Below are 25134 nucleotides of genomic sequence, written 5' to 3' on the forward strand. Positions count from 1 at the left end.
CCGAAACGCGTAACGGGCCTCGCGTTCTGCGTCCCCCGGAAGATATTTTTAGCGATCCGAAGAAGTTGATCCGTATAATAGAATCTTGGTTCGCACCTCGCTGCTGTGACGTTGCTGAGTAGCTGTCTCCCGATGAAGACAGTTTACTTGCCATTGCCATTATGCTGAGCCGCTGCCGCCATATGTTTTGGCGCGTGGGAGTTGCGTTTCCCGGTGGGTGTCAGAAGTCTCCCTCGGTGGTGTCAAAACATCACGATCCTCGTATGGTGCAAACGTAGGATGCACTAATGGTTGTAGCCATTGGTGGTGGAAAAAAAAAGTTTCCGTTTCTTAGAATTTCTTGTACACTTTTGTCATTAATTCATTCTTACCAAAATGTACAGCGTTCAGAAAGAATTTCACGCCACAAAGCTGTTTCACTTTAAAAGACATCTTTTTCTAAAGACATGTATTCCAGAGGAAATGCTACGGTGTGTCCAAGTCTGCTTATCGTTGGTTGGATGTTCGAGAAACTTGTCCGCGAAATGCCAGTACATACGAATGCTTCTGCAACACGGACATCCATTTTGAAAGACTTTGGCTGTTGGGTTCCGTTTACAACACTACGTCTAATGGCAAGACTCAAGTGGTGATTTTTGTGATACCTATGCCAAAAGATATCTGGATCCAGATTTCAGAATCAGATTCAAGTTCAGATAGAAATCTGGATTTTGATTTGTTTGGATCCTTCAAAAGCAGCAGACTTCTGCTGCCACGTGCAGAACCAAAACATTGTTTGTTTTGGTTCCTCTTGCTTTGTCCAATTCGCAATCGAGAACAATAGATCAATGATTGCTGATGACAGGTGATGATGATAAACGCGGTACAAATCATCACACGGTTAGGCGAGACTACTCAAACTGGGTTCGTGGTAACACAACAGCAGTGTTGCCAGATATTCTGGGTAAGAGTATCAAGGTACTCATTGAGAAATGAGTACTTTCCCGGTTAGGGAATATGAGAAGTGGAAAGTGACAAATAGCTATCGCTAATGTAATGGGTAGTTGTTTAAGGACTTGGCGAACAAATCTGAATTCCACCTCTGAAAGTGGCTAGTGAACGGTAGACAATGTGCAACTCGAGACCCCATACACCCAACCCTCGGGTAGTGGTCATATCACCTCTTGTCTGCAACTCCGATTCTCTACCTCCCCGTGGTGCTAGCTGGGGTGCGAGCAACCTTAGCGGAGATCGGGTACCCAACCCCGGTGGATGCTTTGGTCGCATGCAGACTGAGTCAGGGGGCTTCGTACGCGTCTGTTCTCCATGTCAGGGGCGGCGTGCGGAGTTCAACAACGTCCTGGTGGTGTTCGGGACCCAAAACAGAAACATCACGACGGTCCTCCTGCGAGATAGTGGGGTTAGAAGCGGGCCTTGCGAGCCTGTGACTACAAAAAACATAAGCAACGAACAACGAACAACAAATTTCGGATGGAAATCGGCAAAGACCCACGCGACGAAAAGGGACTAGCGATTGGAAACTTGGAACATGGAACTGCCGATCTCTAAATTTTGTGGGCAGTACCCACGTGCTCTCCAACGAATTGAAGAGCCGCAAATTCGACATCGTAGCGCTGCAGGAGGTATGCTGGAAGGGCTCCACGGTACGAACGTACCCAGATGGTCGTGCCATCTACCAGAGCTGCGGCAACACACACGAGCTTGGAACAGCTTTTATAGTGATGGGAAAGATGCAAAAGCGCGTGATCGGGTGGTGGCCGATCAACTCACGAATGTGCCGGTTGAGAATCAAGGGCCGGTTCTTCAACATCAGCATCATCAACGTGCACAGCCCTCACCTCGGAAGTACCGGTGACGACAAAGACGAATTTTACGCGCAGCTGGAGCGTGAATACGACCGTTGCCCAAAACATGATATCAAGATCGTCATCGGGGATTTCAATGCTCAGGTCGGCCAGGAGGAGGAATTCAAACCGACAATTGGAAGGTTCAGTGCGCACCAGCTGACCAACGAAAACGGCCTCAGACTTATCGATTTCGCCGCCTCCAAACGAATGGCCGTACGTAGTACCTTTTTCCAGCACCGCCTCCCACACAAGTACACCTGGAGATCACCGTACCAAACTCAATCACAGATCGACCACGTTTTGATCGACAGCCGGCACTTTTCGGACATCATCGACGTCAGATCCTGTCGGGGCGCCAACATCGAGTCGGACCATCATCTGGTGATGGTGAAGATGCGCCCAAAACTCTCCGTAGTGAACAACAAGCGAAACCGGCGCCCGCCTCGGTTAAACATCGCGCGACTGAAGCAACCTGAGGTCGCGGCAGACTACGCGCAATCGGTCGAAGCAGCGCTGCCGGCAGAGGGCGAGCTTGACGAAGCCCCTCTCGAGGACTGTTGGGATACCATCAAAACAGCCATCAACAGTGCTGCGGAGAACGTCATCGGTTATGTGGAGCGAACTCGACGGAACGACTGGTTCGACGAGGAGTGTAGGAGGGTGATGGACGAAGAGAATGCCGCGCGGGCGACAGTAGTGCAAAGAGGCACCCGTCGAAATGTGGAAAATCACCGCCAGCGGAAGAGGCAGCGAGTCCAACTTTTCCAGGAGAAAAAGCGCCGCCTGGAGGAGGAAGAGCTCGAGGAGCTGGAGCAGCTGCATCGTTCCCAAGAAACACGAAAGTTCTATCAGAAACTCAACGCATCCCGCAAAGGCTTCGTGCCGCAAGCCGAAATGTGCCGGGATAAGGACGGGGGTATCCTGACGGACAATCGTGAGGTGATCAAAAGGTGGAAGCAGCACTTCGATGAACACCTGAACGGCGCACATGCAGGAGATCAAGACAGTGGGGGAAGGTACATCGCCGGCGTAGCCAACGACGAAGAGGAGCCACTCCCAACGATGAGTGAAGTTAAGGAAGCCATTCGCCAGTTGAATAGAAACAAGTCAGCTGGGAAGGATGGCATCGCAGCTGAACTCATAAAAATGGGCCCGGACAAGTTGGCCGATTGTCTACACCGGCTGATAGTGCGGATCTGGGACATAGAACAGCTACCGGAGGAGTGGAAGGAGGGGGTAATATGCCCCATCTACAAGAAGGGCGACAAATTGGACTGTGAGAACTACCGAGCGATCACTGTCCTCAATGCCGCCTACAAGGTGTTGTCCCGAATCCTACTCCGCCGCCTAACGCCGCAAGCAAACAGATTCGTGGGAAGTCATCAGGCCGGCTTCATGGAGGGACGGTCTACGACGGACCAGATATTCACATTACGGCAAATCCTCCAAAAATGCCGTGAACACCAAGTCCCTACGCACCATCTATTCATCGACTTCAAAGCCGCATACGACACGATCGACCGTAACGAGCTATAGAAAATCATGGACGAGAACGGCTTTTCCGGGAAGCTGATTAGACTGATCAAGGCGACGATGGATGGAACGCAGTGCTGTGTGCGGATTTCGGGTGAATTGTCAAGTTCATTCGAATCGCGCAGGGGGCTTCGACAAGGTGATGGTCTATCCTGCATGATGTTCAACGTGGCGCTAGAAGGTGTTATTCGACGAGCGGTGGGCGAAATGCGGGGCACGATTTTCAACAGATCCAGTCAACTTATCTGCTTTGCCGATGACATTGATATAGTCGGCAGATCATCTGCGGCGGTGGAGGAGATCTACCGCAAACTGAAACGCGAAGCAGGAAGGATTGGGTTGATGATTAATACGTCCAAGACAAAGTACATGCTGGCCTGCGGATCCGAGACCGACCGAACCCGCTTGTCCAGTAATAACAAGGTCACGATCGACGGCGACGAGCTGGAGATAGTCGAAGACTTTGTCTATTTCGGCTCACTGGTGACCGCAGACAATGATACCAGCCGTGAGATCCGGCGACGAATGATCAGCGGAAGTCGTGCCTACTATGGACCCCACAAGTAACTGCGGTCGAGAAGACATAGCCCTCGCACGAAGTGTAACCTGTACATGACGCTCATTAGACCGGTTGTTCTCTACGGGCACGAGACATGGATATTGCTCGAGGAGGACCTGCGTACACTCGGAGTATTCGAGCGACGAGTGTTAAGAACCATCTTTGGCGGCGTACAGGAGAACGGAGTGTGGAGGCGAAGGTGGTGAAGGCTGGCCGGATACGCTGAGAACGGTGGTCTTGCGTCGAAGGGCATTCAAGTAGAGTCGATCCTTCAAGTGCAACCACATATAGGTGGTAGATACAACTTCGTCAAGACATGACCTTCGTCGAAGCGGATATAACTTCGGAAGTCACTTCGACACCGGGCGAGCCTTTTGCGTCGGTGTAGAATCACGAATTCGTTGGAAATTATCGGAAGCGTAGTGTAAAGTCCCGGGTGTTAGCTATAACAGGCGCTTGTCTAAATAGGAAAAGCAACACTGTACCGGCACATGACTTGAAAAAGTGGGAAGATCAGATATCGAATCGTTGAGTCACTAGTTACGGTTCGTGGTCAACTGAACGTCAGAAGACAATAAGTCTGTTATTGACCGGAGCAGACATGTCAGCCCTAAACCATACAGGCAATGAAGGTTCGTGTTTAACACACTTTCTAATTGAATTAGGAGTAGCTAGCACTACGCGTAGATCAGACGTAGACAATTTTAAAAATTTGCGAAAAAACTCACTCCCATTTCCCAGCTAGGCTTTTTATACTTGGTTCGATTTATTTGACATTTCAGTAAATAAATATTAAAATTTCATTACCTTGTAATACGCTCTGTCACTCTCCCAGGTCAGTAGTGGAAAATTTCAAATTCTTCTGCCACCCGAATGGCACCGAGAATAATAGCTTTGCACATTACCATTTTCCAACTTTTAATTACCTTCGCCCGGTTTTCCAAGAAAACACAGGCAAATTTATGCACCTACTTACTACTCTCGGATGCATATATATTTCCCCCCATTCAGAGAGCGCTCGCTTGCAATGAAGTCATAAACTTTTCCCACATCTGACAGACTTGAATTGATCATCTTACGCCCACACGGTTAGTTAGGGAGCCACACATTTCCACACGCTCCCAGTCAGAGTTTTTCCTTTTCTCCCGAGATCTTAGAAAAGAAAAATATGTTCAAACGGTGCATCTCAAAAGTTAGGAACAAGGAAAAAAACGTTCCTCCGGGTCCAACAGAAAGCGAATGCACTTTTAATGTGTGTGATGATGGTGCAGGAAAAGAAAACCACCGTCTCAGAATTTTCCTGAATCAGCAGCAGCAACCTCAATGACGAGAATTGGGAAAAAGAACGAGAGACTAAATAAGACTGACGAAAAACACCAATCTTTTAATTTCCTTTTCGAGCGCGGAACGGGGGAAAGGTTCCGCTCCAAAGTTTTTCCTTTCGGGCACAAACACAGACCCAAACTCTAGCGGTTTGTGTTCGTTCGTTCTTGAAAAAAAAAACCCCGGTTGGCTCACATCGCTCATTTCGAGCTGTCATACGTGGTGGACGGGTTTTTAATTTTTTGTTTGTTGGGAAATGTGTGTGCGCCTCTATTTGGGAGCAAAAATAACCGAGCGCCACCTGTTGCTAAGGCGGAGAACGTCACGTCATGAGGATGAACCGAGAAATTTTCGAGCGGATTGTGTTGCTGTTCCTTGAAATTGAAAGATGTTATCGGAAACCTACTTGATTTTTGGATTGTTGTTGTTCAAAAGAAACGATAAGAACTTTTAACCTGTCTTGCTTCGTTTTTTCTAGAGAAATGGGAAGAAAAATAAACCGGAGATTGTACCCCTCAAACTTATGTACTTTACTTAGACGAAACTGTGCCGAAGAAAAACAAAAAAAACTATTTAAAAGTTATCAAAACTTTGATCGTTCGATTACATCTTACGACAACAATGGCGATACAACGAATTAAAATTTGGGAACGCAGCCCAAAACTGTTTCACTTTAAGAGACATCCTTTCCGAGGAACCATTTTGACTCGACTGAGTTTATCAATCGACATGAATATGGTTACGTCAATTCGTGATTTCATCACGAATGATGTGACTAATGTTTAGGCACACTTCCGGCAGCTTCCAGAAAAAAACGGTCGCTAGATGGCGTTCTGCGGCCGCCGCAATTTGCTTGGGAGATTTTTGGGCGAGAAGCAAACTGGTCACTATATTCTTTGCGTTATAAACTGTGGATTAGTTCACCTGCCCGGTACCAATGAGAACCCCCTACTTAATACCTCAGGGATCTTCAAGCCCTCGAGGCCGGACCGTTTGGGTTGCTTCCGGACCTGCGTATGGGTCTATCCGTGACACCTAGCCACTTCCTTCATCTGCCGGAGACCACGACTGAAATCAAGGCACGCATAAGGGGTCCTGATTGAAGCAATGGATCAAAACAAGAACGGTATTCTCGCGTTCGCTTTAAATTTCCGTCAATTTCGGGGATAACGATCACTTCTAACCTGGTTGTAGCACCAAACTTCTTACGTTATTGGCACTGTCCAGTTTTGGAGTGGTTGAAGTTCAATGCCCTGGATCCTGGCTTTGGACTTCGTCCTCGTAATACGCGCCTTTACTGTGTAGCCCGCCTATGGCTGCCCATGCCTTTTCGTAGTCTGCGCCATCTGTTGCTCGCGGTCCGCCTTACTCCACATAAGCACCTTTACCAACGTTGATCCTTAGTGATCTCGAGCTTCTGAACACGTCGCACTGGTTACAGCGTACAACTTTCTAATATAAGGTATACTGAACTACTGCATTTTTTACGTCCGATGAACCGATGACCGATGAAGGTTAGAGCTTATACACCCCCAAAAACACCTCAAAAAACGTTAAGAACAACCCAAAACCGACTGCTTGAAGATTTTCAACATCTGTTTTGGAGTCATACTGTATTGTCGTAGTACTGGGAGTAGTAGTAGAGACGACTTGGATGGAATTACAAGCTGAAGATCAACTTACGGGAACCCAAATTGAGAGAGGAACAGGCCATGTACGACTAATACTTCAAGCTGTACAATAAGATAAACGATGAAGACCTAAAGAAGCCATGGATCCGATTCAAGTGGTCCGTCTGGGACAGTGACCTTTAATTTTTTTTCCACTCACCGCCCCCTACCTCAATATTTTAGAGTTCAACGCCTCACTAAGAGTATTTTCAAAGAAATTTGTTTAGAAATTCATCAAAAATTGGTAATTTTGGGATCTTTTACCGACTCCTTACAGGCTCTCAAAGCTCCCCAGGGGGCTCCCCAGGCACGCAATGAAGGGATTGGAGACCTCAAAGGTCAATTACCTAGTCGAGGTGATGCAGAAAGACGAGCTCGTTGGTAGAGCCTGATAACTTTTGATTTTATTTGGAGTCTTTGACCGTGAAGCCATACAGACTTAAAATCTTAAAATCAAGAATTAACCTAAGTCACATATATCTATTTAAAATTGGTTAGATCACGGATCGAACGTTCAAGAATTGGGTTTGATATGCTGAATTCGAAAAGGTGGGAAAGAATGGCGCAGTTGTCGAGCTGGAGCGTGTAGATTGAGAGATTACAGTAATTGCGGGCAATCAATAACGTTTGTTAAGATGTCGTATACGAAAATCCGTTGCAAGTTCGTCCTTCTATGGCTCAAAGACGTCAGTGACAGAAGACCACATCTCTCGGAATAAGATGGTAAACCTACAAAATCTCGCCAGGGAAACTTTTGCAATGCATAACAGAGAATTTTTATCTAGACCCTCTCGTTTCTTTAGATGTGAACGGATTGTTAAGGTGCCCAAACAGGTGCAGCGTATTCCAGGACACTTCGTACTAACGAGCAAAGCACTGTTTTAAGGGCATAGGGGCCTTCAAAGCTCAGTATATTTCGACAAAGAAATACGAATAAGACAAACGCTTTTGCAGTGGTCGTCGAGATATGCTGGGCCAACGAAAGCTTTTGATCGAAGGTAACTCCGAGATCTTTTATCGTTGAAACTCTTTCTAATGTGGAGTCCCTGAGCGAATAGTCGAATACAATTGATGCTCTAGTCCTAAAAAAACTTATGCATTTACACTTTCCACTATTCACTTCCACCCCACGCGTATCACACCAGAACAATAGTTTTTAGGTCATCGGCATACAGTAGTTAAGTCGAGTTGATGTAGGAAACTATGTCATTTATGAAAAGCACAAAGATAAGCGGCCCTAGGTAACTACCTTGTGGAACACCAGATGGCATGTCGAATACTGTAGAGTGTGTTCCTCTGATGTTTATGTAGCATTGGCGTTTTACAAGGTAGGAATGCAGCTATTTTACTATCCATGAAGAAAACCCGTAGTGTTCAAGCTTTGCTATTGCTATGCTGTTGTGTACTTTGTCGAAAGCCTTGGAAAAGTCGAATGTCGACTAAATGGCCTCTGGCGCAACTATCGGGGTCGTCAGAATCTTCGTCTCGAAAGTGCCGAGTAGCGTCGGAGTTAGACGGATTAGGCCGGAGTTAGACGGATTAGGCAAATCCTTCTTTTGTCACTCGGAGTTGGAACATCGCGAAGGGGGGACAATAAAAAATAATGCGAAAAACAAATAAATTGGAATAAATTGCACGGAAGCTTGTATGCAACAAAATAGCATACTATATCGTTGCACAAAACTTATAAATCAAGTAAATTTTTATCAAATAATTCAATCACATCGAGAAAACAAATGGTGGAATAACTCTCATCTTCTTGAATTTGTTGTTTGGTCTTGTAATCTTTCAGATATTTGAATTTTTTATCGAAATATTCATAAATTACTTCAAACTTTATTTATTTCCCCCTTTCGGGTTTTTAGGAAATTTCGAAGTGGGGGGTGACAAAAGAAGAAATTGATATTTGTTCCAGCCAGTAGTGTGTCCAAACTAACGACTGTAACTACTAAGTTAAGGTATAGTCTACTGCGTAAAGCATCTCGACCATGCGTAGCGTACATGTAAGGAAAACTTCATCGATCGTGAAGTGCCGTTTCTGACGAGTAAGACTGCGAAGATAAGACATGAAATGCTACGCCCTCCACCCCGTGGATATCACAGGGAAAATGACCTGTTCTCCGTATGGGGATTGACCTCGGAGTACGGAGACTTTCGAGGTCGGTCAAGTCAGTAGAGTCGAAAATGTAGCATCGCCGGCTTCATCAGGAACCATCCGAGTCGTAACTCAAAGTGGATGAGTGGGTGCTTCGACAAGTATTATAGGGGAGGTCAGACTTCAAGGCGTTTGGATCAGAGGTATGAGTAAATGGTGGTGGTGGCTTTATTCATGCAAGTTTAACACCTAACCTTCAAATGAATGTTTTGTAGCGGATTTTGGGATGCGGAGTTCAGAGATTTCAGGTGAAGGTATATTTCGGCCCGTAATGTGTCGGAAATTAACTCTTTATCGCGCCATCACTAAATTTTACTTCGGAAGTCCAGACATCCGACTTTCTGTGAAGGAAAGAGAAGTACTAGATTGTCGGAAGTCTGTGATCTGCCTTCCTACCCAACGACATAAACCAAATTTAATTTAAATGCACAATATCATCGCGCCAGCACTAAATTTTACTTAGGAGATCCGGACTTTCGACAAAATAAAATGAAGTACTAGATTGTCGGAAGTCTGTGTTCAGCTGTCAGTTCACCAGCGACGCACACAGGGGTAAATGAACCTAATAAGCGATCAAAATTATTTGCGGACAAACGGTAAACGATAGACATTTGATGTCTTCGCAACATTTTTATATTTTTTGATGATCTATCAAATTCTTGAAAGAAAAAAGTGATTTTTTCATCTGGAAGGGAGATAAAAAAATTATTTCTTGAAGTAATTAGTTTAGTGTCTTGATGTCTTCACAAAAGTTGTAGATCTTATTATTTTAAGCAACTTTGTTGAAGACAACATAAAGATCGCATGAAATTCAAAAAAGTTACGAGCATTTAAAAAATAACGAGAATTTTAACAAGTAATTTTGAGTTTTTATTTAATATCTTTTTAAGTACACGATTTACAAACTTGGTATATTTGAGAAAGTTGTTCAAATTGTTAAAACACGCAATTTTGTAGAACATTTCAAATACATATTTCAACTAAGAAAGGAGATATACTGCAAAATATCCAAAATAATGCATTTTTTCAGTAAGTTATAACCTTAAGAGTTCGGACGAGTTCGGATAATTTTTTAAGTGGGTTTTGTTGGTCAAGTTATTGGCTTTCCATTGATATATAAATTAAACATTAGTTTTGAATAGATTTTGTTCAAACAAGCAATCAAAAATGAGCTTTTTCCTCTAAAAACAGGAAAAATTGAGGTTTTTTTTCTTCGAATTTTAAGTGTTTCTAAAGGAAAAAGCTCATTATTGATTGCTAGTTTGCAGAAAATCTATTCAAAACTAATGTTTAATTTATATATCAATGGAAAGCCAATAACTTGACCAACAAAATCCACTCAAAAAATTATCCGAACTCGTCCGAACTCTTAAGGTTATAACTTACTGAAAAAAGGCATTATTTTGGATATTTTGCAGTATATCTCCTTTCTTAGTTGAAATATGTATTTGATATGTTCTACAAAATTGTGTGTTTTAACAATTTGAACAACTTTCTCAAATATACCAAGTTTGTAAATCGTATACTTAAAAAGATATTAAATAAAAACTCAAAATTACTTGTTAAAATTCTCGTTATTTTTTAAATGCTCGTAACTTTTTTGAATTTCATGCGATCTTTATGATGTCTTGAACAAACTTGCTTGAAATAATAAGAACTACTAGTTTTGTGAAGACATCAAGACGCTAAACTAATTATTTCAAGAAATAATTTTTTTATCTCCCTTCCAGGTGAAAAAATCACTTTTTTCTTTCAAGAATTTGATAGATCATCAAAAAATATAAAAATGTTGCGAAGACATCAAATGTCTATCGTTTACCGTTTGTCCGCAAATAATTTTGATCGCTTATTAGGTTCATTTACCCCTGTGTGCGACGTTTCTAAAATTTTACTTAAATGCAAATTTAACTTCGGAAGACCGGACTTCCGACAAAAAAAACTGAAGTACTAGATTGTCGGAAGTCTGTGTGTTGTTGCCAGTTCACCAGTGAAGTTCCTAAAAATTTCATTTAAATGGACAATATGCCGGTCCGAACCACACGAACCGAAAAATCAAGCGAATTTAAATCGTCGCACCGAGATGTCTCTCTTCAAAGCAATAGTTGAACTGCGCACACCTTTCGAATTTGTTTTATCGCTCCCAATAAAAATGGAAGATGATTAGCGCACGGACAATAGCGCGTCGTTGTCGCTAGAATTAAAATTTTTGAGCGAATTTCAGGGTCCGCTCGCTTCAATTAAGCGGCGAAATCAGCCGCGTGAAGAGCGTCCTGTGTATTGGTGTGCCCTGCCATGCCATGTGCCGTCTGATTTGCTTCCCCCTCGCTTGCGAGACGAGAGATCATATTATGCTATCCGCGAGATGTAAGCAAGGTGTGCGGGATAATGTTGGGTGAGTGAGGAGACCAGATCAACAGAAGGAAAACCCGAAAAAAGAGAACTTCGCCCACTGTTGCTGCTGCAACAAGCAGCAGCCGATGAAGATCACAGCCACACGAAAAGAGGAAAGAGAGGGTTCGTTGAATTAGTGTGTGTGTTTACGTGTGCGTGTGTGAGTGCGTACCTTTGCTGTGTGCACGTGCCCGTTTGACGATGTTTATATTCTGCCGAGGGGTTAAGGTTCTGAACGTTTTATGGGCTGCATTTTTTTTTGTTTGTGCAAGCGCAAATTCTGACTGGACACACGGAGGACGGCAGACAGAAATGAAAAACATGGCTCAAAAATAGGAAATAGCAGGAGGACGGCCACAGAGGCAGAGAGCGCAGGAATGGTTTTCGTTGACGTGACGCAATGATTTGTGTTTTACCTGTTTAGTTTTTTTTTTGTTTCTGTGTTATTTTAGGTTCTACTTCAGGTAAAAACAGGCTCGGAACCCATGAACCGGCGTTTTAACGTAATATTAACAGTTGAAAAACAAAAATAATTGTTAGGAAGTTTTTTCAAGTTATCAACAACCCACTGGCACATCGGGTCTCCTTTTGGCCATCGGAAAGTATTTACAAAAGCATCACAAAGAAAGGAAAACGATAGTTAAATAAAAAGTTTGCTTCTGGGGGAAAATAAAAATGATTTTTAAATTGAAATATGAAAAATGGGAAACAATTATACTACCAGGTGATGGTGTGAGTTTTAAATGGATAAAGTTTTCAGCTTCGCTCCAGCGAAGGCGTTAGGAAGAAAATGTTTTCGATGATAAATGAACAAAAACTAGCTACAATCTAGTGTCTTTTTTAGCATGAATAAATGGTTGAGAATGCAAGAGACAGGTAGAAACTTACGCAAATTAGTTAGTTTTTCCTCGTAGAAGCTGTCTAGATAGATACTCCTTGAATACTGGAACTTCTGGTGTTCGCCTTGAGCAGGAAGACTCAACAATTAGTTATCCTGGATTTTACTTTGCCCGTTTCACTGCAAACCAGACCGGAACCCACACACAAGCTCAACCGATTTTTTGCTCTTCACAATTGGTTTGGTGCTTTTTTTTGGAAGACAACGTGCTTCTGGAGGATATTCACCGATTCTAATTTAGAACCTAGCCCGATAACTGCTAGAATACACACTTTCACTCAGCCGAATGGCTGCCAATTTTAGCAACTTTCGATCACTGAAGAAGAATCCAATTGATTCTTGGAAGACCTCCAAAATAAAATTCAGCAACCGAATCGTTTCCAGTTGGAAACAGAACGAACACTGTGCAAATTTGTGCAAACAAATCACCGCGAAGAGGCACAACAAAGCAACCGAAGGAAGCGCTGAATGTGATGTTTTACCGAAAATGAAACCTCAGCAGAAACACCCGACGAAGGCCGGGGGAATCAAATCAAACTCACCGGACTCAATCAAACTATACGGAACTTCTATCGCGAAACCGCGGAATAAATTTTGGGCCAACGACGCTTGCCGGAACTTAATTAAGGCAACAAAAAATGTGGGGATCCCGCCGTGAAATATCGAAACCTGCTAAGGCAATAAGAGCGCAAATACACACGATCTTGACGACTCGTTTGTCTCGACTGTCGTCGGCGCGGCAGAATTGGTTTATTCTCCGAGCAACCGTCCACACTCCACCAAACCAACCAATCCGTGCCGACGAGACGATCGAAGCAATCCATGACATGACCGTGTGTTGTGCAGTGTTCTGTTGTGTGTATCCAATACGGCAACAGAAAACGACCAACAAAAACAACAACAGTCCCACACCAACAAAGCGGAAAACTGTCAAATACACCGAAATTGAGGAGGAAACTACACGCAACAGCGAGCAAAAAAAACCCGATACACACTCTCGCATTCGACCCCTCAGTCAACAGCAAATTAAAGAGAACAAAATAAAAGTTCAGCTCCTCGTGTGTAGGTACAAACAACCTCTACAACGTGTTGCCGTTTATAGTTTAGTATCCAGTAGAACGAATCATCCTCCATCCAAACAGCCAGCCACAGATCCAATTCAAGTCGGTGACGGACGCGGGACGATGACGAATATCGTGTTGGGTGTCGCGGCGTGGAATGGTATGTGTTGATTTCGCTCCCTCTCTCTATCTCTCTTTTCATTCTCGTCATCGTCGAAGATCGGTATCTTCTTCTCCCTCGATATAATTTTCTCCGAAAAAACGATTCTTCTAATGCTTAAAGATAGTTAAAATCCAAAGATTGCGCGCTTAGTTAGTCGAACCCGAACTTGTGGGTGCATGGACCGCGTGGATCAATTGTGTACATGTGCCTGGATAAGAGCACCGAATGTTGCATAGAGATGCTGCATATTAATAAACATTTTTAGAAACGTCGCTGGTGAACTGACAGCTGAAGACAGACTTCCGACAATCTAGTACTTCATTTTCCTTTGTCGGAAGGCGGAAGTTCGGACTTCCGAAGTAAAAGCAATCTGTCATCTGGTTGTCGGAGCAATCTGGCTGAATAGCATTCTCTTCAACCACTTAAGCGAACTTCAAAGTAGCTTTAAGAACTTAAATTTTGGACTGATAGGCATTCTCGTCAGACACAAACGAGAGCTGACCAAGCTTCTATGAACCCTTTTTAAGGGAATTCTGGTTGCTTGGGGTTCCATCGAAAGAAATTGGGCAAAAGTCAAGCGAAAATTGAAAAAGTGTGGTTAAATCATTTCGAACACCATATGATCTCACGAAGTTTCAAGTAAAGATGAATCTTGTTGAAATTTGAAACAAACATTAATAATAATAAAGATTAAAGCACGGCAGAATTCAAAGCGAAAAACGGCTATGGAACACTTTTTTTTATTCTAAGTTTCAATTGAATCTGAATAGCCCTCTAAAGGGTGATACGGTCAAAACTTGGTCAATATCAACTTGACGTTTTTCTTTCAATTTTGCATTTAAAAAACCTGAACACCCCTCATTTTGAAGGTGTGTGTGTGTGTGTGTGTAGAATGTTGCTCCTATTTTGATTTTGGAATTCACTCTTCAGTTGTCAAAATGCCGTCCAAGGAAGAAGAGCAGCGTATCAAAATTTTGCTCGCGCATCGCGAAAATCCGAGCTACTCACACGCAAAGCAAAGCAAAATCGCTAATAGTTGCCAAATCAACCGTTAAAAATGTAATTGAAGTGTTTAGGGAACGTATGTCGACAGCCAGGTAGTCTGAATCGGGGGGAAATCGATAACCGGAAGCTGCTGAGACGACAAAGAGAGTTGCCGGTAGTTTCAAGCGAAACCCTAACCTCTCTCTCCGAGATGCCGCAAATAAGCTGGGTGTATCGTCTACAACCGTGCATCGAGCCAAAAAACGAGCCGGACTATCGACTTAAAAGAAGGAAGTGACTCAAAGTCGCGATGATAAACAAAATACGACAGCCAAAGCACGATCCCGGAGGCTGTACCCGACGATGCTGACGAAGTTTGACTGCGTGGTAATGGACGACGAAACCTTCGTCAAAGCCGACTACAAGCAGCTTCCGGGACAGGAGTTTTATACGGCAAAAGGAAGGGTAAAGGTAGCAAATATTTTCAAGCACATGAAACTGTCAAAGTTCGCGAAGAAATATCTGGTTTGAAAAGCCATCTGTACCTGTGGCTTGATAAGCAGCATTTTCATAGCTTCCGGGACTGTCAACCAAGAAATTGACGTGAAAGAGTGTTTAAATAAACGTCTGCTGCCTTTCCTGAAGAAACACGGTTGTTCCGTACTGTTTTGGCCGGATTTGGCATCTTATCATTACGGTTAAAAGGCCATGGAGTGGAACGCCGCCAACAACGTGCAGGTGGTTCCCAAGGACAAGAACCCTCTCAACACGCCAGAGCTCCGCCCAATTGAGAAATACTGGGCTATTGTCAAGCGGAACCTAAAGAAGACCAAAAAAAACTGCTAAGGACGAGTAACAGTTCAAGGCAAACTGGCTTTCTGCGGCGAAGAAGGTGGACAAGGTGTACAAAGTTGTTTTTAAGTGCAAGAAAATCTGAAAAATTGCAAATTGACAAAAAGTTCGATAAACAGCTATCTTTCAAAATTTGTCAAATATTCAGTGTTTCGTTTTCTGACAATCAAAAGATTCCAAAATGTGCCAAATTACGTCAACTTTTCAATAATCTTTCAAAAATTTTCAAAAGTACGGGTTTTCATTACTTTTTTACATTTTTTCTGGCCATGATCTTGAAAAATTTCAAAAAAATATAGCCTTATGTGCAACGATTAGTTTCTAACTTCAGCTTTCTTGGATACTAAGCGAATTTTTTTTGAGCATTTCGTAGCTGATCTACAAACTCAGAAGCTTGTTTTTCCGTATTATTTTTTTTCTTAGACTTTGAATAACAGAATACTGAAGTGTTATAGGTGATAACATCTGAGGAACATATTTGAGTTCGATTACGGAGTTTGTAGCGTTATAATTAAGCTATTGTGGTTGTTTGATACTGAGCGTGAAGTAATTGTGTTTAATTGAGCCAAACTTGAGTATTTATAATTTAGAGTGTAAGATGTCAAACAAAACCACGTGAACAACATAAACAAGAATCGGAAAAAACAAAACAAAACAAAATCAGTGGAACGAAACAAATCGAGCGCATTGTGTTTCGCGATTGTGTTTCGCGGAACGTCGTGGAGTTACTGTCCATCGCTTACTTCCCAGAGTCGAAGCCAACAAACTGAAGCCCGATTCAAGTTGGTTTGGTGAAGAGGTGAGACAACTTGAGAGCCTCCAAATGGTTCGGATAAAAACAGTTTCCTTCCACTAGGCAATGGGAGATAGCGGACGATCCAGCAGCAAATAGAACCATCTCCAGCGGAAAAGACGCCGGTCGAAGGCATTTCCGTGCCACTAGCAAAAAGAAAATTGGAAGACGAAAGAATAATTGGTGAGTGATTCAAATCGAAGTTTTCGCTCCAAACTGCATCAAAATCATTCCGATTTTCAGTGCCGGAACATAACCACTAGCTCGGCTATCATCCGGTTCGTTGGAAGTTTTGATTGGAAGAAGACAACAACCCCTCGTGGGTGAGTACCCAAGTAACAGTAACCATTAGGCCGTTAAAAATGGCCCTTAGTCAGCCGTATAATCGAATATATAACTATTTTACAAAGCCTAAAAGCTCTATATTCGACTTACGGGCTACCCAAAGGCCACTTTTGGCGTGTATTGCGGCCGGTATACGGCTTGTCAAATATTTTTCCAATGGGTACAACCCACAGGTAAAAACACCAAAAAAAAATAAAAAAGTTGTTTATGTTTTTTGTCTTTTTTTCCATTGCTATTCGTTTCTTTATCTCTTTCATACCTTCTTTCCCTAGCTGCTGATTTTTTTTTCGAATGGAATATTGCTCTAGGCACAGGAATCGAACTCTTGTCTTGGCAGTTGCCAGCACATCTGCTACTTGGTCTAATCCAGCAATCTTAGTCAACCTGGGAAAAATAGTGGTATTAAAATTGAAATACTCTCCCGTTGCCCTGAACTGATATTATTCTATCAGATTCATACGTACAGTACAAAAATGATTAATTCAATTTCGTAGAGCTTATTCTACAAAAAAGAACTTCTTTCAGGAACATGATCCTAGGCACAGTGCAAGTTTCCTCCGGGCTTTCATAACTGCATCACTTAAAGAATCTCCCAAGGTTCTTCCACTTTTCATGATGAGTGACGTAGGCGATAGCTTCGCGGTCCTCAGTGATCTTCGACAGCTCCCGGGAGGTCCACCGTTGCCTTCTGGTAGTAGAAAATTAAGCAGCTCGGTTATAGCACCTTATCATCTATTTTCTTGTCCTTTTTTAATATCGAAGACTATTTTGACTGCTTAGGAAATTCTTCTCAATAGAAGGGTACGTTGAAGATTGTTATGATTTTTGATTATGTTGACTTTTGTTTTTCTTTTCATTTTTTTGGGAAATGACACCCACAAAGCCGGTTAAAGGCACTGACATTGACTATCTAAGCTCATATAGAGCTTAGTTGAAGTTTGAATGTCACAGGGCCAATTAGCATTTGTAAACGTTTTTACGGCTAATAGGCACTGAAATGCTTATATACTTCCCATATGCGGCGTATAATAGTGCTTAATGGTTTGTTGAGTAATAATTTTGTTTGTCTGATAAAAGGTGAAAGTAAAGCCATGATTATTAAACGGCAGGTCGTTGTTGGAGAGCCGAGCGTTGTTCGGGAGCTAAAGGCACTGTTGGATCCACCTCAGTTGGTCGGGCCAAGCCGGAAAAGAACCAGCCGGAAGCAGACAGCGGAGGTGCTCCGGGCAGTGGCGCGTGCCCGTGGAGCAGTGCAACCAGGCAGGGTTGCCAGACATTCCCGTGATATAAAGCTGTGATAAATCTGTGCCGTCCGAGCTGTGATTATTGTGTTATTGTTTGGATGTTATGGTAGGAAACGGGCCCGTGAGAAATAATGTTATATGTCGTAAGAGTAAATTGGGATTGTATCCACGAAGATTTGGGTTTTGCGTATTAGCGTAAGCTATAAATTTGTAAAAATCGGTTGAGGCACAAGAGACATATAGCGGTTTTAGGCGAGGAGTTTCAAATTGACACTCAAGGTCTGATTAGAGATTTTTTCTGGGATTTCAAGGTGTGTAATGATGCAAAATTAAAGATTTCAAGAATTCATTGAGGGTCCCCTAAGAAATTGTATTATTTGGATGCACCCGAATAAAGTTACAAGCCGCCAAACTCCCAATAGTGTCATATTGACACTCAAGAGCGGATAAGGGTTAAACCCGTTAAAGATGAAGACGTTTTATCTTTCCTGGTCTAATCTTAGCTATCAACAATCTGCGATCGTGCTAACGAAGAATCTTCTTCGGCTGTGTTGTGCGTTAGTATGTGTTAAAAATCCGCCTCTGCCTTTATCTGAGTCGGTGCGGTGCGATATCGCGACAGAACAACAAACGAAACGAACGTCAACCCCTTCCGAATACAATGATATCAACTTGTACATAGTATAAAACACGAAAACGTGTTAGGCGGCTTCATCATCGATATTTAGTAGAAAGATGCACGAAACACGAGAGAGGATTCATCATTTCCACGAGCGCATCGTGGTGTATGGATGATGCACGGCGCAGCGCAAGAGCGCAACGGAGCATCCAGATCCAGCAGGGGTTTTTTTTTATCGAGTAGTGTTCGGCTCTTATATGAGACTCTCAAACGAACGTTTCCTTTGTCAATGCAGATATTTTGATTTTTGGTTGTATCAACCTAAACAACAATAGATGATAACTGGTTTCGTTTGTTTTTTGTAGAAATACAATAACTCATTTAAACCAGAATATAAGCAGGCAAATATTAGTTGTATCTCTTGAATTGATAGGAACACCTCGAAATGTTACTCCGAACAAATAGTCAGGTCAAACAATAGAGTAATAAAATGTGTTTCGCTTAACTTCCCTGCGGCAATACGAGTGTGCTGTTTCAGGTATTCTAATTTCAATATTTTACACCTATTAACTTGACGCCATTTATCCAAAGAGTTCAACAGCAGGTGACAAAACTCATGTTTAGCCGCATCCAAAGACCCACCAAACATCATAGAGAACTATTCCAGCTGAAAAGGCGGGTCGTTATGACCGGCGAGCAGCTATGAAGCTGGCACCCAGGAAAGCAAATCCAACTGTTTAGCAGTTTTTTTTATGACTTCGATGATACCAACCGACATTCGTTCCGGCGATTAGGTTCTGTGTTTAGTGTCCAACCGAGGGATTTCGGCTTCTCCGTCGCTTCGGTTCTGCCAGTTAGTATTTTTATAATGGCGAATGGAGTGAGCGCGCACTGCTATCACGACAACGGCGCTGGGTGACACACAAGCTGATTTTTTTTATTGCTTCCCCCCCTTCTGGCAAGTTTTATTAGCGTCAACTGCTGCTAATAGTCCAAGGTGGCTCAACAAGCGTCAACAACAGGGCACGTTCGGTGATGGCTCCAGCAGAATTTGGGAACGTGAAGCGGTAGGGAAAGACGGTGACGACACCTGTTGATTCGGTTTTCTATAATTATAAGAGCTTGTCGGTGGGTTGTCTGTCTATAGCTAGAACCCAGCGATCTCTGGGTCCGATCGGAATCGGAAACATCGAATTAGTTGGCCAGCTGATGATTAGCATAATACGGCAGTAGAGGAAATCCGCTTTAGCGCGACGCTGTAGAGTTTCTAGCGCGCTTGTTATCCGTATGGGTGATGCTGTTGTTGAAGGCAGTCTTCCGAAACATTCCCAATCACGACGATACGACGAACGAGCGAATGGGGAGAACACTTAATATATGTGCCAAACGAGTTGAGTTAGCAAAGGTCAAGTACAGTCAATTGGTTTAAGGGTCATCTTCAGAGGTGGTACGATGCGCGGTGCCTCTGCCTCCATCATGACGTGAGTCTGTCTAGGCTCTTTCTCAAACACTTATTTCATCAACTCTCGAGCTGTTCCGAGTCCGAGTCGAGTGTGTTTATTCGGTTTATTCTCACCCTTTGTTGTTAGGCCGTAGTTACTGCTAAAATGTGTCTGAAGTAGAGAAATTGTGGGTGTTTTATCCGTTTTATCAGACTTCGTCGTTGTATTTTTTTAAATTACGTTGTATTTGAATGAAATCAAGAGAGCGGGTGCTAATCAATTACTCGGGGGCACTTGATCAGTTTTATCCAGTGCTGATAAATGTCGCTCGCTATCGCCCGACCTTAACATGGTAGCCTATGTCAATATCATCTTTTTTAGAATCCTATCATCAACGAAACGGTCATAGCATTCCATTTTTCTGTCGTAGTGTAGCTGACAGAAATTTTTGTTGCATGACATTCGTGCGCGTTACATGTTCGTGCTTGCTGATTTGTGAAGTATTTTCGGTCAGTTTTCCACAACGGATCACAATTTCCTGAAGCTCGCACTCAGCACGATTTGGGAAGCTAGTGCAATTGTTAACAAGTTAATTTAGAAACAGCTCAGGAGAAGCACAACTAAACCAACTCTAGCTGGATGCAGAAGCCGGACATAGCAAGTGGGAGCTTCGACACATTCGCTTCATGCACCGAGAAACTAAAAATAAGTCATATGTACTTCAGGTTAGTATCGATTAAATATAAATCAAAAACTCGTGATTATTTTATTCATTCTTTGAGCATCAAAAATCATCAAACTCTCGCTCTTGGTTGGATGGAGCCTGGCATCTGGTCTCCGAAGAGTTCTCCGGAACGATATTCCTACAGGGCCCAGCCATTAAAAGGCCCTATTCTCTGATTGCATATCTCATTGTAGGATCAACGCGTTCATGGTTCAGGCACTTCACAGGAACCCACTCCGAAAGTCCTATTATCACCTTGGCCCTAGTTCCGGCTGTTTTTTCCAAAACGGAAAAGCAGGACGCGTTGTAAGTTCGGCCTCAGAAAAAAGACAACCGTGGCGAAAGTATTACAGCGTGCATCAAAGGACGACCACCATCTAAAACCCGACCGCCAACTCGACTATATTCATCGTCATCGCCATCGATCCAGATCCCATCACCGTTTGTGGACAAGAAGAATTTCACTTATTCCTGACCCCTGATCCTCCTTAAATGTTTACTGCAATAAAATGTTAAAATTTATGCGTCATTTAACTAATAACACCCACGAAACTCCCTTAAGAGTACATTTTGGTTCAAGTTCCATTCGTTTGATAGTTTCCCCCTAGTAGTTTGTTCACCCAGCAACAAGTGAAGTTGACCCTGAAAAGAGATACCTAGCTAGTCATTGTTCCATTGGGAGCAAAAATTTCCAATACATAGAGATAATGAGAAAAAGTCAGTTAGTCAGGACTCATCAAAAATAATCTCCAACGCTGGTTTGTGTAGATTTTTTTTATGTTTTAGTTCTTCCCAAAAGCAAAAATATCACAACGTTATATAAACGTGAAGTATTTCAGTATTGGAGCATTACAGCATTTTTAGATTTTGGTTTTGGATTTGACAGAGAGCATAATAAAATAACGATCACATAGGCTTGGATGTCACTCAACTGCAAATGTCGCGATATCCTACCACATGTCACGGTGATATGATACATGTGTTGCATGACAGGGATACCTACAAATATATCAATATTGCGTGACATTGGCTACTTGATGGTAACCATTCACCTGCCCTGGTTTTATCAATACAAGAATGCCACAGAATGATAATAATAATAAACACAAATCGATTGGGTAAACATTTGTTTGAAATTGTGATCACGAGTTGACAATAAAAAGATTCCTAGCAAGCCGAATTAATCCTTGTTTGACAATTTATCCACTCCGTTTGTTGATGTTTCGATGGGCGAAACTGTCAGAGCTGTTAAAGTACCTACTGATTAATTGCTGAACGAAATTTGACAGTCACTTTTACGGCTCCCGCTTGAAAAAAAAAACAAAGTAGCAGAACCAACCTGTTCTATCTGAAGCGCTTAATCAATGGTCCAAACAAAAACAAAACGTCCACAACAAATGTGCACATGTAGGTAGGTTTGTCGACCCAAACTGTTCCCTAGGGTCCGATTCTTTCCGCACAATGTATTAAGAGTGGGTACTTACACTTCACGCCGATAGGTCCCCGCGTTACGGCCATCCAACTGTCAACCGGGTGACAGTTTTAGTGCCCCTTTAGCTTCTTTAGGGAAATTTTAGATGCGTGGTAAAAAATGGGAACCGTCAGCCTACACCGTTCTTATGTTTGAAGATTTTCTGTCCGAAGGTGGGTGGTTTATTATGTTCCGTCTTTATGGGTACGATCAAATGATGTCGAGAAATGTTTACATTTTTTTCTCTCGAACATCATACAGATCTGGGGGATGTGTAGGGTTTTTTTTCTGTGAATGTCTAATCTCAAATCCAAAATGGCGGTTGGGGAGAGTAGGAACAGGAGGAAAATCAACCTGGTGTTGTGTGGTGTTATGCGAAATATTTACGACAATGACTAATTGAAATGGACGCATATTTTGCGTCAGCCATAGGTTCCGATCTTCCCGGTAGATGTCACTCGAGGAAGACGCGTGTGTGCGTTCGGGATTTTATTAACATGATTTATAAACCAGTGGAACGTTTTCCCTGTCAGCGGGACAACACAAACCATTCGTACGGCGGGTACGGAACGTGTGATGTGTCCGCGTCAAGGTTTAATTTATAGACTTCATCATTCCATCGCCATCGCCGGTGGCAGGTTATCGATTTGATCGGGCTGAACTGCATCATATCGCTCGCTCCCGGGCAAACGCCTGTCATCGGCCATGACAGGTTGTTCCAGATCCGCTGCTCCCGAAGGTGTACCACTTTAAGGCTTCAATTTTCCCCTCAGCATGACAGCCGAATGATTTAATTAAAATGCCTCCTGGACTGCGTGCGCTATTTTTGGGGTGCCATCGATAGTAAATTTCACCCGTTCTCTACAGGTTATTTTCTTCAGTGTATGTGTCACTTGTTGAGCCTGGGTGCATGTGTCAATTTGCACACCTGTGCACACCAACTACTCACTTTGCCTACCGGAACGCAATCGAACGATAGACAGGACGACTTCCCACCGACTTTTATGCTAGCCGATTAATCTTTATGGGGGACATTACTGACTGCGGAACCCATGCCGATCCGAGGGGGGAAGTTTGTTATTGATTACGAATGGAAGAACTACCGACATCCTTTACGCTTTTCCAAAAGGGAAAAAACTGCGTGGGCCAGTCAAAAGAACGTTCCGGCACCAGCCAACTTGGCAATGAACGGCTTTCATTGCCACAAAGGGGAACCGACCGTTTTTTATAGTTTCTGAAAATTAATTTTATGAGCAAAACACCCTCGTCACCTTCGGCAGCACAAAAACGGGGGGTAGGCACGTGGTACTAATTTGCTCTCATTTGATTTTTATCTGTAAACAATATACATACATAAATGACAGCAAATGTGTGTGTATCCTTGTGTACCATTATTGTTGGGGTTAAATTCCTCGGAAACCAGTTCAAATGGGGTGTGAAATTCGCTTTTTAACCACCATCCTTCCATGATATACAATATGGCGAAAAGTAACGTTAAACCTTAAAGTGCACTGACAGTTGTTAAAGCAGGTGTTGGGAACTACTGTTACCTAGATTAAATAGTAAATCCTCGTGAGAGTTGTTTCAAAAATATTTAAATATCCTATCGACTGATCCAGAAATGTTGGAAAACTAGCCAACACGCCAGATTCCTTGATAAAGGTAAAATATACATGCCGAAACGTAGGATGTAGTAAATAAACATTGTTTTATGATTTTTTTTAGACTGAAATAGCAGAGAAACTTTTTGAACGTTGTTTAAAAAAATAAAGTTTTTAATACCTGAACGACAACTTGTTTATATATTCAGAATCAAAGCTGTTCAATTGAATATTTCTGGGACCCAGAAAAATTGCTGTAAGCGGGAATTCTAATGCCATAGCAAACGTTTTATTTTAAATTTCGAAATCGCATTGTGATTTATTTACATTTGCCCTTAAAACATGTGGCTCCATAGCTCAGTTGGTTAGAGCGTCGTGCTAATAACGCGAAGGTCGTGAGTTCGATCCTCTCTGGAGCCAGAATTTCTCTTTTTGAAGACGTTGTTAGGATCGAATTAATATAATGAAACAAAAAAGGTTATTATATAAAGCATATTCCCATTCGTTGAACGAACAGCGGATTTCTCGTGTTTACATTTTCTCGGCATATCGTGGTAGGGTAAACATAACAACAACATTACGCATGTTCAATGACCAATGATTTCGATACTAACGAAATAAAATTGGCAATGCAATTGTAGTGGTTTTGGAAGTGCGCCGGTGAGGAGAAAATAATTTTTTTATTTAATTAATTGTAAATTCATAACAAGTTAAGGCGTGAAGGTATGTATGTTAATGATTTTAATTAAATAAGTTTTTTTAAAAAAAAAGCAATGAACAGTGCTCGTTATCGTGCAGTTATCGTCGAAGATCAAAATGGCGACCAGTTGGTGTTTACATTTTTCAAAACAAAAACAAAAAGCTACCCTTCCACAATCTGTCTCAGGAAATACTCTATTTTGTAGTCTGAATTTCTGATTTTGAATTTTAAATTGGGGTTCTGATGAGTGAGTGCTCACTTCTCACATTCTCACTCTCAATCCTGATTGTGGGTGCTGCTGATCCTGTGTTTTGATTTTAATTTCCGATTAAAACATGTTCGTCGCCTAAAAAACTCTCAGAGCGTGAAAGTAAAGCTAGAAAGCTCCAGATTTCCAACGTGTGGCGAAACTGAGCGGTTATCTTGAGTAAGAGAGCCGTCACCCGTTTATGGATCCCATTGCAACGAACGTGTTAAGAGTGCTCATTCTGAAATTTCACTGTGATATCTTACTTTGAGTTCCAAGAAATGATGAGTTTTTACTTTGAATTCTGATTTCCAATTCCGTATACGAGTTCTAGTTCCAAGATCTAATTCTGAGTTCCAAATGATGATATCCTATTCTAAAATCTGATTCTCATTTCTGATTGGGAATTTACATGTCTAATCTTAGGGTACAAACACAGTGAGCGCGAAGCAGACTGTTCATTCACCGGATGAATAACGCAAGATCGCTTTTGAAGGCCGGGCACAGTGACG

General features: G+C 42.5%; 1 protein-coding gene and 1 non-coding gene across 13 annotated transcripts in view; one reads left to right on the top strand and one right to left on the bottom strand.

Moving 5' to 3' along the window:
* LOC129738847 (polypyrimidine tract-binding protein 2) overlaps nt 1-25134 on the bottom strand; it is a 595573-nt gene that overhangs the window by 468800 nt on the left and 101639 nt on the right. For 6 of the 12 annotated variants that reach the window (XM_055730258.1, XM_055730246.1, XM_055730191.1 and 3 more), the window contains exon 1: nt 12367-13110. The exons of 5 other annotated variants lie outside the window; for them this stretch is intronic. The gene's annotated coding sequence lies outside the window, so the exon portion shown is untranslated. Of the gene's footprint in view, nt 1-12366; nt 13111-25134 lie in introns of those variants that run through there. One more of the 12 variants, XM_055730214.1, reaches the window with a different exon arrangement.
* Nucleotides 24022-24095, top strand: Trnai-aau (transfer RNA isoleucine (anticodon AAU)). Its single transcript has one exon. It is a non-coding gene; the product is annotated as a tRNA-Ile (tRNA).

This window comes from Uranotaenia lowii, chromosome 1, assembly GCF_029784155.1.
Source record: "Uranotaenia lowii strain MFRU-FL chromosome 1, ASM2978415v1, whole genome shotgun sequence".
NCBI classification, from domain to species: domain Eukaryota; kingdom Metazoa; phylum Arthropoda; class Insecta; order Diptera; family Culicidae; genus Uranotaenia; species Uranotaenia lowii.